Below are 11,261 nucleotides of genomic sequence, written 5' to 3'. Positions count from 1 at the left end.
ACCTCTCCTGACCTGCCTGCTGCTCCCCTCAGCAGTGTACTTCGTCGATCTGCCTGTTCTGCTCCCCACTCTGTCTCTGGTGAAGCCTCTCACCTGCCCTCTCCACCTGTACCTCTGGTCTGTGTATCCCAGTTCTTGCACATAAATAAATAAATCTTTAATAAAATAAAATACAATTCTGTTGATTATTAATAGGATGTGTTAATCTGTGCACTGGTTGAAGGACAATTGAGTTGTTTCCCACCTGGAGTTATTATGATAAAGCACTAGGGATAGCCAGGACCATCTGTGGACAGATGCTTTATTTTTCTCAGTAAACCTAGGAAGGGAATTATGGAGTCATATGATCAGTAGTATACATTTTTATGTATGGTCAGAAACTACAAACTGTTTTCTAAAGAAATGGTACCACTGCAAGTGATCTTTTAATTTGAAAATTTTTAGAATGTTCTCCCTTGAAAAAGGTTACTTTCTGGGCTGTGTCAGAGATAACCATAGCACTGTAACTCCTGTGATGATTCAAGTTGAGCATTTAACTCCTCTGGCCTTCCCTCATCCCTGCAACATGAGAGGGCATATCTCAGCACTGTTATTTACCCCCACCCTATTGCTCATCCTCTCTTGCCTTTCCATGATCCGCCTGTGCTGGGCCCTGGCCTAAGTGCCAGATGCAGAAACAGGCCAGGGCAGTCTATACATAATATATGGATTGTCTGGGAATTAAGTTTCTACCCAAAGTAAAAAGCCCCAGTTGCCTGCCTTTAGATTAACTATTCATTTGGTTGGCTCCAGGATCCCCCACTGAACAATGGACAAGTCATAATTCTAAATGAACCCAGTAGACAAAGCTGGATCCCTTTTCCTAGCAAGATAATTAATCACAGGCACTTAGTTACCTAATCAGTCATTAAGCATTTTTCCTGCTGCCCCTGGGTAGCACGCTTGGAACCAGTATTTCTTGCAGACTTACTGCCCAGCCATTCTGTGGTTATTGTCATTATTCCTTCGCAGATGGTTAAATGGAAACTCAAATATGTGAACAAACCTGCCCAGGGCTAGCCAGTAGAAACCAGATAGAGGACCCTCCCGGGTGGCATTGTGGGTTAAAGCACAGCACTATGAAGCTATCCACAGCCACTGCAACACTGAGTCAATTCCCGGACAGGGAGCTCACTAACATGGTGCAGCAGACCTCTCCTGTCTGGCCTGCTGCTCCCCTCAGCAGTGTATTTTAGCCTATCTGCCTGTTCTGCTCCCCACTCTGTCTCTATTGAATCCTCTCACCCACCCTTCACCTCTGCTCTGTACCCCAGTTCTTATATGCACAAATAGATCTTTAAAAAGAAAGAAACCAGGTCTTTCTGCTGTGTGCCTTTGCCCTAGAAGATATGCACTATACCCAGAATGGTCAAAACAGCTAAGAAAGCCAAAAATGTTTGAGTTAGGAGTTTGTCCTGATTAACTGACTTTCATAGAATGCTAGTTATTCATATAATACTAATTATAGGAAAATCTCAAGTAAATAATTACTACAGATGGAAACTCACAATAACTTACTAATAAAACTATGCTCAGTCTTTATGAGACAGGCATGTAGAAGATATTGTAGACATTAATTACACCAGGTTATATGTTCCACTGCAATTTTTAAAATGCATTTAATTAAAATGTTTAGAAAAGCTTTGGGAGAAAAATTTCGATGGTGTTGGCTTCTTTATAAAAGCTGGTCTGAAATTTGGGATGCCTCCTTATTTCTCTCTGATCAGATTCTTACTATCCATGACCAGAATCTCTGGATGGAGTCTTTGAATAGCCTGCAGTTATATGCAACATATTTTGAGGCTATACATATTTTCTGGAATTCCTAGCTTTCATCAGATCCTCAAAGTCCTCTGTATACAGTCACAAGTTTGAGTCATCGATTTCTTAAGTTTTTTTTTTTTTTCCTGTTGTCAGCTGTAGCATTGATTGTTGTCAGCTGTACCCATTGATTTTAGGTGTGTGTTCAGAGTTAGAATCATCCTTTTAAAGAGTAGCCTGGACCTTCTGTTTTTGCATCCTGGAAAAGTACTTTTTTTTTTAAAAGATACATTTTTTATTTATTTATGCATACAAGACCTGGGGTGTAAGCCCGAGGTGCAAGGAATGAGAGGATTCACAGAGACAGAGTAGGGAGTAGAGTGAGATACACTGCTGAGGGGAGCAGTGGTTGAGGCAGGAGGGGTCTTCTGTACCGTGTGGGTCAGCTCTCTGGCTGGGAATGGAACTCTGTGCTGCAGTGCTGCAGCAGAAAAGATAGCTCCAGAGCACTGAGACTTTAACCCCTACACTACCAGGGAGGCCCTGGAAAAGTACCTTTAATATATTATTGGGTATGTAAGAATTAGAGGGATTCTCCAAGGTTCCTTACCACTAAAATCAAACAAATGAAAAGTTATGGACTTGAGACTGATGTAAAAAACTGTGACTGCAAAGCCAAGGTTGAGCTGTGCTGAGGACAAATGATCCTGGAAATCTCCTCCTGGGTGGTTGTTCCAAGATGATCACGTTAAGGGCTCACGTAGTGTTATTACCTTGCTCCCCTCCAAAGGTTCCCATGATTCATGGAGAAGCAGAAACTACATTTCTCAGAGTCCTCTGCCCCATAGCCTCCAGTAGAAAATGAGAGGCCCTAGGGAGAGTTGCGGGAGACAGGCAGAAAAGAGAGTTTTTTCCAAACGGTGTAACAGGCCTTCAGAGGGCATAAGGGAGTTCATAGAAGTTTCTGGATGTGTTCCCTGAGAATATCCTGCAGTGGTGCTGCGGCCTGAGAGGATGAGTGGGAGCTTCCCAGAGACTCCTGAAATAAGGTCTTGGTCTCAAGACAAGCCTCGAGAACCACCCAGAAAGGTGCTTCAGACTTCCAATGGTTGAATAAGCCGCCATTTCCCTGTTTCCAGAACTTAGATGTTTGTGTGCAAATGATCAACTTACTGTTCTCGCTCCAAATTCATTTTTCAGTACCTGTTTTGTGATAATTGAGAACTTCTTGTTAAATATACCTCTTTTCTCTGTGGATGGTACTAGTTTTTTTTAGTAGAGGGACACTAAAAGCATTGGGTGAAGAAGGGTTTCTCTTGCTGGCTCTGGCACTGTGGCTTTAGAGAGGGGTGTGGTGGTGGCTTTGGCGATGCTCTGCCTCAGCCCCACACCCACCACACAGTCTCCATGACCTCACAGTCCCTGCCTGCCTGCTGCACAGACTGTCTCTGTGTACCTGCACACCTGTGCCCTAGAAGCTTGCTTCTTGTCTTTTCAGACACCAAGAACAGGCTCTGGCCCACTTGGTGAACTTCTTTACCATCCAGGGGATGGTACAGCTTTCTCTCTCTAGGCATTTTGGCATCCATCACCAACAAATGAACATACTCTCTGAGGTTTTTCCTCTGTTTAGGTCCTTGGGACTCATGTGTTCACTCAACAAAGATTTGTTGCACGTCTATTATGTATCAGCCACTGTTCTACACGATGGGAATTAAAGAAATGAATAAACCAAAAATCTTACCTTACACTATCACAGGAATGTATTGTCAAACACAAAAGGAAGTAAGCCACCAGGAACAGAAGACAAATAAATAAATAAATAAATAAAATAACACTTAGAACCCTATGGAATTATTACAGCTATCAAATAGAAGGTTTCGGGTAAGCAGAAAAGAGATAGTTAAAGGAAGAAAAGAGGGGATCACAAGAATAAGCAAGAGATAAAAGACAAACTAATAAATTTTGGGAGGACATGGAGAAAATGGAACCCATATACAGTTCTAGTGGGACTATGAAGTCTGGAATGTGCTACAACATGGGTGGCCCTTGGAAAGATTATACTATATGAAATAAGTCATTTACAAAAGACCAAATACTGTATGATTCTATTTATGAAGTGTTCAGAATAAGCAAGCCCATAGAGTCAGAAAATACATTAGTGGTTTCTAGGCCAAAAGGGTAAAAGGAAGTTGGTAGTGACTGCTAATGGCACAGGGTTTCTTTCTGGGGTGATAGAAGTGTAGTAGAATTAGATTAGATAGTGGTAATGGTGTCACAACTTCTGTGGATAAACTAAAAACTCATGGATTGGGCCATCCATGGTGGTGCAGTGGGTTAAAAACCAGCACTATAAAGCTCTCAGAAGCCACTGCAGCATGAGTTCGATTCCCAGACAGGGAGGTGACCTATATGGCGCTGCAGACCTCTCCTGACCTACCCGCTGCTCCCCTCAGCAGTGTATTTCTGTAGATTCACCTGTTCTGGCCCCCTCCACTGTCTCTGGTGAATCCTCTTGACCACCTCAACTCTGGCCTGAACCCCAGTTCTGTATGCATAAAAATAAATAAATCACTCAAAAAAAAAAAAGCCATGGATTGCACATTTCCATAGGGTGATCCACATTTTATATGTGAATCACAATGAAATGGCTATAAAATATAATCAAGGTAAACAGACTACTGCAAATAACATTAAATATATGAAAAATATGCAAATAGAAATAACTTCATCATTGAGATTAAAAACTGAAATCAGGCTAAACAATAGGTCAAATGCAGCTGAATTATTTATTGTAAATTATAAGACAAATCTGGAAAAATTACCAAGACTGCAGCATAGGGAGTCAACAAATAAGAAATGCGAATAATGCAGAGTTTTAAAAAGGAGGTCAAACCAGAAGGATTAAATATCCAATCAGAATTCCCAGAAGGAGAGAAGCAAAAGAATAAAAGAGAAGTATACCGTGCAAGACCCTTTGGCAATATTTTGTAAAATTAAACTAGATAAATTACAGATAAATCCTTGCACATACATAAGACACTCATTGTGGTAGTGTTTACAATAAAAAAAAAAAAAAGTGGGGGCTACCCGCCCATGGATAGGAGAATGGATAGATAGTGATGTGATGTAAAGTCAGTGAATGAACTACAGCTGCACACATAACCTGACCAAATACAATGTATGAAAAAGGCAGGTTGTAGAGAACTACACAAAGCCATGATGCCACTTTTATAACGTTCAAATGCTTTTTTGTTTTGCAGACTCTAGGAAAAAACTTTTAAAAGATGAGAAAAATGGTCAATATAAAATTCAGGGAAGTACTACCTTGATAAGATTAGAAAGAACTATCTCCGGGGTAATGTATCAGTAGGTAATATTCTAGTTCTTAAGCCATGGTGGTGTTCCAGGTGTTTGTGTTACATTTATTCTTTTGATGTATCAAATACTAGCAGTGAACTTTACAGAGTTGCCTGAAGTGTCCACCTTTCACCACTATGTGGCAGGCTAGTACATCAGTAAAGTAACCCGGGAAAAAGCTGGTGAAAATGGAAATGGATGTAGCCACATAGGAATACAGAAAATAGGGCTTTGTGTTCTGAGTGTTTGCGACTCAGGTACACATTTAATACTCTGGCGTGGATCTTGTAGTTATGGGCCAGGTTTTGCCTTTTCCTTTCTTTTCTCATGGTTATGAAGCCATTTTTGCAAACTTAAAAGTGTAATTGCTTGAATGTTGATTTTTATTTCTTAGAATTTGCCAATATTTCCCAAAGCATGCATCTGAACTATGGGCTGTGAGGTCGGTGACTTGAGCTGCATCCTACCAAATGATGCATCTGACTTCCTTTTCTAATGTTTATTGGTTTGACTGTGTTTTCTTTTAGCACTAAATTAGAAACTGATGATTGAATGGCACATAATCTGTAAAAGAATACTTAATGTTTAGTAACAAGAAATGTTAAAATCGAGACACCATTGTCATCAAAACCACTCACTGAAATTCTATAGCAAATAACTTGTTCATGTCATGTGACTGGCAAATGTTGGTAGGTATTTTTGTGTTAGCAGGCAATGGTATGCCCCCAAGTGGCAACACAAACCATACCCCAGCCACCTACATCCCTTACTTCCCTTTTTGTTCGCCTGTCCACTACATTAGCCACACATGAGCAACTGAAGACTAGGGATGAGATGGAAGTGTAAAATTCACCTTACACTTAAAATGGAAAATGAAATGTAAGTGTGATTTACATGCTGGGTTTTGAAGACTTAGTGGGGTGAAAATGTCTCTTAGTAATTGTTAATATTGATTATGTTTAAATAATATTTTAGGTTAAATATATTAAAATCAATTCCACCTATTTCTCTTTCCTTAAAGATGTATTTATTTGTGCATACAGAACTGGGGTACAGGCCAGAGGTGCAGGGGCGGTGAGAGGCTTCAGCAGAGACAGAGTGGGGAGCAGAACAGGCAGATCGACGCAGTACACTGCTGAGGGGAGCAGCGGGCGGGTCAGGAGAGGTCTGCTGTTCCGTGTGGGTCACCTCTGCTGTAGGATTGAACTCACACTGAAGCAGCTGCCACTATCTCGCAGTGCTGTCCCAACCCGTTGCACCACCAAGGAGTGCACCCCACTTGCTTATTTTTACATTTTAAAAAAGATTTATTTATTTATACATACAAGAATTGGGGTACAGGCCAGAAGTGAAGGGTGGGGAATGAGAGGATTCACCAGAGACAGAGAGGGGAGCAGCAGGCTGGCTTCTGGGAAATTTAAAATGACAGAGGTGGCAGGCGTGTATGAGTGTGTGTGTGTGTGTGTGTGTGTGTGTGTGTGTGTGGAGCACATCCCCACATCCCTATTGGCTAGCGCGGCTCTGCATGTCATCAACGGCCTGCGAGATGCCTGCCTACTGCTGGCCTGGTGGATGTGTGACCTTTGAATTTGAGTTTGGGACGTGAAGCCTTCTGGAGTGACAGCATGCACCAGGGGCTTGAGGCTTTAGTGCCAGCTGTCCTGCTCGTGCTGCTTCCCGGGGCCTGGCTCTGGCCGCTTTTCCCACCCGGCTGCAGCGGGCAACTGCTGTGGGTTCTGGGCAGGTTGGTATGGAGAGTTGGAGGGTGGGTGGGTGGTGGCGGCCATCCCTGCTCTCCGCTGGCGATACAGTGCCGCTCGCCCACAGCTCTACAGGAGCAGTGCTGAGGCTATGAAGCCCAGGTGATGGCCTGTCTGCTGGGGTTGGGACGGCGGGCCCTTGGCCAGGTGGACTCGTCCAGACCCGCTCGCCCAGGAGGTCAGCTGCAGGCGGGAGCCAGATCTCAACCCACGGTTGAGATCGCTGTCACGCTAGCTAGCTCGCTCCCAGCACTGGGGGATCCGCGTCCCCGCGGCCCAAGGGTGCCCGAGGGAGCTCGCCCTAGCTAGGCAGAGCTTGGGGTGGGCTGTGGGGATTCTTCTTTGCTATGTAGCTCAGGGCATTTCCTCGGAGACCAGCCACAACAGGCTGCTTTTTGTTATTTTTAATGATTCCACTTGAACATTAAATACTCTGCTAATCCCTGTCTTATGGAAATAAATGTGAGTAGTAAAAACGCATGCTAATATTTAAAGTTTTTACTTTTTTTTACCTAGACATTAACTCGCAAATGGAAAGCACCACAAATCAAGAGGTCACTGGAAGAAGGGGAAAAACTTTTTCTTCCTTTTCAAATAAGGGACCCACGTCTTCATTTTGCTTTGGGCCCACAAATTATGCTGCCCTCCTGCTTCCCTCATTTCAATTTTATGTACCCCAGGCTCTGACCATTCCTACTTGTTCAGCTCATTCCCTCCAGCACCACAAGTCCAACAAGTTTGATTCGGGTGGGACCTACAACTGGCAGAATTCAGATTCAAAAATTAGGTCTAAAGCCCCGGTGTGGAACCCTGTGCTCTGTTGTCTCCTAAGTTGAGTGTTTTTTTTTTTTTTCTATAATAAGGAAGACACTTTAGGCGGCATATCAGTAGGCTGATAACTACTGTTTTATTCTAGAAATTTACATTCTATTACTTTGTTGTGTATTGACTAACACTTCTTTTACAAAATACTGTGAGGTTATAGAAATATATATATATTAAACTCCTTTAAACTAGAGAGAAATGCGGTAAACAGAAATAGTAATCAGCATTGTAATGTTAAGCGCTGAATTAAATTGTAAGTGTCATACATTTGTATAGCATTGTTTAGTTTAATTTTAAAATTTTCAAAGAAAGATTATTCTAAAATTTGCTTCTGAATAGGAAGGGCTGTACACACATCCACTTCAAAAGGTATGTGACTATGGGAAACAATTTGGTGGTTTTCCTCCACAAGTTATACAGAATTACAGTATGACTCACCAGTCCACTCCTAGGTTTACAGCTGAAGTAATTAAAAACAGTTGTTCAACACAAACTGTATACATGAATGTTCATATCAAGCTTGTTCACAATAGCCAAAAGATGGAGATAACCCAGGTGTTCCTCAACAAATGAATGAATACATAAGCAAATGGTGGTAGAGCCACCATTTGGCTATAATGGAATATTATTTAGTTATTAAAAAGTAGCAAAGTACTGGTGGGCACAGGGTTAAATCTCAGTGCTGTCAACCACAATGGCCACTGTGGCAGCCTGACTTTGACCCCCAGCCAGGGAGGTGACCCACATTGTGCAGAAAACCACTCGTTTCATCTGCTGCTCCCTTCAGCAATGTATTTCAGTAGATCTGCTTGTTCTTTCTTTCTTAAAAAAAAAAAAGATTATTTATGCATACAAGAGCTGAGGTGCAGGCCAGAGGTGCAGGCCAGTGAGAGTATTCACCAGAGACAGAGTTGGGAGCAGAACAGACAGATCAACTAAAACACACTGCTAAGGGGAGCAGCGGGAATCACAGAAGAGATCTGCTGTGTCATGTGTGTCACCTCCCTGGTCAGGGATTGAACTCTTGCTGCAGTGGCTGCAGATTGCTTCATAGTGCTGAGACTTAACCTCTTGTACCACCAGGGAGGTCCCAACCCCCCAAAAAATCTTTTTAAAAAAACAGTGTCAAAGTACTTATCTGTTCTATCCATGCAACAGGGACAAACCTTGGAAAGACTATGGTAAATGAAACAACCCAGACGCAAAATGTTACATAAAACATGGTTTCATTTATATGAAATATCCAGGAATAGTAGCAGTCATGGAGACAGAAAACAATTAATGGTGACCAGTGACTAAGGTACAAGGGGAGTCAGATGTGTGCGCTTCATGAGTGTGGGTTTCCATGTAGGTTTATGAAAAAAGTTCTGATAGTGATAAAGTTGCCCAGCATTTCAAATGAAATTAATGCTTCTGAACTGTACCCTTCAAAATGGTTACAGTGGTAAATTTCATGCTATGTGTATTTGTCTTTCATTACAAAGTAGCACCAAGAGTGATATTCAAGAATAAGTAGTGAAAAGTCAGTCTCTCTCACTTCAGTCTTCCAGCATTCCTTTTTATCTCCCCAAAAGTCAGTGCTGTATCAGCTATATTTGTATATGTGTAAGTGTATCTGTAGGATAAATGCCTGAAAAGTAAAATGGGTGGATCAGAGAAAATGTGCATTCTATGTGTTAAATGTGTTAAAATGTGTTAAATATGGCCTAATTTCTATATCTTAAAACACTTAAAAAAAGATTTATTTATTTATGCATAGAAGAACTGGGTACAGACCAGAGAGGAGAAAATTCACCAGAGACAAGAGTGGAGAGCAGAACAGGTGGATCTACTGAAACACACTGCTGGGAAGAGCTGCTGCGCTGTGTGGGTCAGGTCCTTGGCTGGGAATCGAGCTCAGGCCATAGGGGTGACAGTGCTGAGATTTAACCACTAGGCCAACAGGGAGGCCCCCTCCAAACACTATTGATGCTCATCACTTCTTTAAAATTATCGAAAGGTCAGAACTGTGAAGTTAACAAGTCAGCCCACCATAGTTCTGTGGATAGTAACAGAACATGACACTCTTGGATGGAGAAAAAAGACTTTTTTAAAAAGATTTATTTATTATTTATGTATACAGAACTGGGGTACAAGCCAGAGGTACAGGGGTGGTGAGCGGATTCACCAGAGACAGAGTGGGGAGCAGAACAGGCAGACTGACAAAATACACTGCTGAGGGGTGCAGTGGGCGAGACAAGTAAGTCTGCCATGTTCCGTGGGTTAGCTCCCTGGCTGGGGATGGAACTCATGCAGAAGTGGTTATGGCTAGCTTCCCAGTGCTGTGCTTTAACCCGTTGAGCCACCAGGAAAGGCCTGAGATGAAAGATTTTATTGCCACAAAAGGGGTCATCAGAGTTTCTGTGTATTTGTGCTGTTTCCCTGATACGTGATTCCCACAGAGCAACGTGGATGACCAGGTGACCCAATCGCGTATAGTAGATTGTGCTACAAGGAAAGAATTTTGGTGTCAAGGACCCAGCACTTTTTGAACAAGCAACAAATAAAACTGGTCTGGCTGCCTAAGTGAGAAGCTACCGAAACCGCTAATTATCAAGCAATGGACAAGAGTTGCTGTTGCCAGACTCAGCAAGAATGTCCAAGAACACTCTAGTTCCATGATGGATTGCCTCTTCAACACCAGTACTAGATCATGTTACTAATGCATTATAAAAGCAGGTGTATTACTATATCATCATTTTGACCATATTTCAATATAACTGGTCTCTTTTATAACACTGTGTTGATTATTGTACTCTAATAAATACATTATTTCTGAAAAGGGGTTCATTCATAGGCTGCTTCAGACATCCATGGCATAAATGAAGTCAACAACTGCAGATTTTTCAAATATATTTGTTAACAACTAGTACTGATATAAATTAATTCTTGTCTATAAATCCACTCCTCAGGAAAATCTAATTAGAGAGCTTTGTATAGAAGGCACGCTAGTCTCCAGGAGACTAGAATCTGGGTCTCAGCTGTACCAACCCCATCTAATTACTCAAAATTTTTGTGGCTAATTTTCCTCATAGGTAATTTGAGACGCTTGTGACCTAACTTGCTGGCTTACAGCCTCCAAATGGAGGGTAAGACCTGTGCTCTCACTCATTCCCTACCGGTGTTTAAATGGAATATATTTTCTGGAGGGTAATCTGGCTTAATTAAAGACTCCAGGTCTAGAAATGTGTTTTTTGGACCAAGTTGGATAGAGAAAAAATATGTAAGTAAAATTGTGTTCATTACTTCTATTATAACATTTTAAAAACCATCTTTAAATCCAACATTTAGGGTGCAGCTACAGAAATTGTGGCACATTATACTGACAGCCAGTTGTTATGAATTGTCATAGCAGCATATTTGCAACCAATGGAAAATGCTCGTGATTTAATATCATGTAAGAACAACAAATAAAATACAAAACTCTACATTTCTATGCCTCTAAATTTTGTTTAATTAATTACATGTGTACATAGG

Source organism: Condylura cristata, unplaced genomic scaffold (genome assembly GCF_000260355.1).
Source record: "Condylura cristata isolate star-nosed mole 26May11 unplaced genomic scaffold, ConCri1.0 scaffold00023, whole genome shotgun sequence".
Lineage (NCBI taxonomy): Eukaryota > Metazoa > Chordata > Mammalia > Eulipotyphla > Talpidae > Condylura > Condylura cristata.
This window is presented reverse-complemented; position numbering follows the sequence as displayed.